Source organism: Alligator sinensis, unplaced genomic scaffold, assembly GCF_000455745.1.
Source record: "Alligator sinensis unplaced genomic scaffold, ASM45574v1 scaffold388_2, whole genome shotgun sequence".
NCBI classification, from domain to species: domain Eukaryota; kingdom Metazoa; phylum Chordata; order Crocodylia; family Alligatoridae; genus Alligator; species Alligator sinensis.
Window position 1 is genome coordinate 1,508,459 of NW_005842102.1, and position 2,975 is coordinate 1,511,433.

The window sequence follows — 2,975 nt, forward strand, 5'->3', positions numbered from 1 at the left end:
AGGCTGTGGAGAGAATGCAGTCTTCAAAAAATATACTGGAATTTAATGAGAGATTAATAGTGTAGTGGGTAGTCGTGCCCAGCGCACCATCTGCATGTCAGCCTTTAGAAAGCAACAGCTCTGAGACATATGTAGGCATGCCAGCCACTACCCCTTCTCTGATGCTGGTCCACGGTTTCATGTTTAAAGACCCACCATCTGGAGGAGAAAAGCCTGCAGGACCCCTCTCCCAGCTGGAACCGAGTTGGTACACCGATACATTCTCCATTACTCTCACTTGAAGTCATGTTGGATTTCGGTACTAACGCTTCATAGTATGTAGAACTGCTTTATTATAGTGGTGCCCAGCAGGGCCGCTGGAGCTCAGGTCCCTCAGCATTTGAGGTTATAAACCTTAATTTCCAAGGCTCTGTGATTTGGCTGCTTATAGCTCAGTCATCAAAGCAATTACCATGTCAATCCTCTGCTAGGATTTTACATTTTGGAACGTGTGACCTGTTGTGGGTTCAGGGCCAAAACAACAGCCGTTCCAGTCGTGTCTTGTCAAGGAGAGGAAGGCTTCAAACGTGTGGTGTTTGGTAGACAAGAAGCAATGGGGTCGTGGGTAAGGCGGCTCACAGCACCCTTAACCTACCCTGTTCTGCTCCGGAGTCGGTGCCTGGGTCTGAGGTCCCTGAAATGCCAGGGCAGAGGACAGGAGGGTATATGAAGGAAATGGGCCAGATTCATCTCTGTGTAACTGCTGATGGCTGCTGCCTCAGGGATGAATTTGGCTCAGCCTCAAACCTTTTTCTGCCCTCAATAAAATTGCCATTTCTGTGCAATGCGTCCAACTGGAACCCGCAAGGATGTGCCTGCAAAGCACAGTCCAGTCCAGTGCTCCATCAAGCACACGTTGGGAGGCTGCCAGAGCCTCAGCCCCACGGACCGAAGACCTTGCTTCATCCCCGAGCGGGTGCCTCTGGGATAGTGCATCTGAGGTCTGTCTTGCCACATCCTGCTAGCGCACCTCGCCCCTGACCTGGCAGGCCTGCTTCCAAGGATGGCATAAGTACCTGCGCTCTCTGCCAGTCCCGTTCTCAGCTCCTCGCTGGGGGCAGCCAACAGAGGTGCCAAGAATTTCTTTGGCTTTTGTCAGCTTGAGTCAGATCATTAATATTATCCTAAAATAGCTGTTTTTTTTGCTGCCTCTGTAGTTAATCAGCCTCACGTGTAAATTCCTTTCCCTCCCTGAGAAGAGTCCTTGCCATGTTTCCCCCCACCAAGTCCGGCTTTCTATGGACCCTGCCGGGTGGGCTAAGTGCACGAGGGGGGCTGTTCAGTTTTACAGCAGGGCTGGATTTCCATGCTTTTATTCACGTTGCATGGCACGTTTACGTCAGGTGTAGACGCCCTTCTTCACGGGGCCACCTGGGAAGTCCGGTATTACCGAGGCACAATTTGAATTGAGTTGGCAACCTCCAGACCAGAACAAGCTATCCAAACAGCAAGCGCCCCCCACCCTTGGCATGCAGCGGTATGAGAATCGTCTCTGCCGTTGGGAGGAACTAACTGCTAGTTCCCTAGTCTGCTACAGGAGATGGTGGAAATACAATGATCATTTGGGATAATGATACTGAGACAATAAGCACACAACGCTGGCAACATGCCTCTTCCCCCGTGATCCCAGCCTGCTGGCACCAGGACTGATGCAGGAGAGCCTCTGCGAGCTCTGTGCTGACGAGCGGTGCTCTGAGTATGCGTCTAGATTGATTGTTCGTTGAACCACATCAGCGCGCTTGGCCCCGCAGGCGCCTCTGCTCCCGTTTGCCTGGGAAACTGTTCAGCGTAGACGATGGCGGGCAAAGGGATTTCTCACACCTGCTCAGCACTTCACCAAACAGAGCAGGATGGTCTCAATGGCGCTGGAACCGGGGCAGATGAGTGAGGACGCAGCAGCGGCTGTACCTGTGTGGAGTGTGATCTACCAAGTCCAGCGCCCAACAGGCCTCAAGCTACGCGTGTCCTGGTGCACTGAGCAAAGACGGTCCCACGCTCAGAACAGGTTCGATAGGATTCGGAGAGGTCCCCTGGCCTGGTGTCGGTGCCCTTTGTGACTTCCCTACCCCAGACGGGTGCGGGGAGGGTAGTTAAAAACACATCGAGGTGCCCATGATGGCTCCATGATGTGAGAGGTGAAGGCAGCAGTAATATGTTTCCTTAGCCATCTGCATAGCTGATTTATGAGTTTAATTGTCCGCAGAATCATGTTTAAAAAGCACCGGTCTCAGGCTGGAGGTGCCCTACAGTGCAGGTAAGCTATCAACACGCATGCACAGAGACCCCCAGGTCAATACTTGCACACACACAAATAGACGTGCACACACAGCGCACAGGTAGGCTATCAACACCAGGCCAGCAAAAAAGCAGGGGGCAGGTCCAAGCCAGAAGGTCCTCCATCCACACAAACCCTCCTCCTCCTCAAACCCCGCTCCTCATCCTCATCCTCATCGCGTGCAGGGCTGGCGCAACAAGGTGGGGCAGACCGCAGCGGCGCTCAGCCTCGTTCGATTTGTTGGACTCGAGGCCCCTTCCTTAGGCGCGAGGCCCCTCTTGGAAAATGCCAGCTCGTCACTTGTTTTATTTGGGGTCAGGAAGGAATTGCCCCCCCAGGCAGAGGGGTATGGGGGGGGTTGTGCCTTCCTCCATAGCAGGGCTCTCCTGAGTGAGTGTTGGCAAGGTTTTATAGCGGGCTCCCCTGCTTTACCCGTGGCGGGCTGAGCTGGGGGTGATGGTCCGGGATGGCTTGGTGGCCTCTGGAGGTGTTCCCGGCCCCGCGTCTCCCCCACGCCGGCTCTGGGGGGAGCCGGAGGTGGGTTTTGTGTGTTGCCAAGACCCCAGAAAGGCCACGACAGCGCCGGAGGCTTTTAAGGCGGCGGGGAGGGCCCGCGTGGACCCGCCCCGGCGCGGCCCGGGGTGGCGGAGGCGGAGCCGGG

At 55.1% G+C, this 2,975-nt stretch overlaps 1 protein-coding gene across 1 annotated transcript in view; it reads left to right on the forward strand.

The window, feature by feature from the left end:
• The first annotated feature begins 1,183 nt into the window (after positions 1–1,183).
• NCS1 (neuronal calcium sensor 1) overlaps positions 1,184–2,975 on the forward strand; it is an 81,231-nt gene continuing 79,439 nt past the window's right edge. Inside the window, exon 1 of the mRNA XM_025204987.1 lies at positions 1,184–2,044. The gene's annotated coding sequence lies outside the window, so the exon portion shown is untranslated. The remainder of the gene's footprint in view (positions 2,045–2,975) is intronic.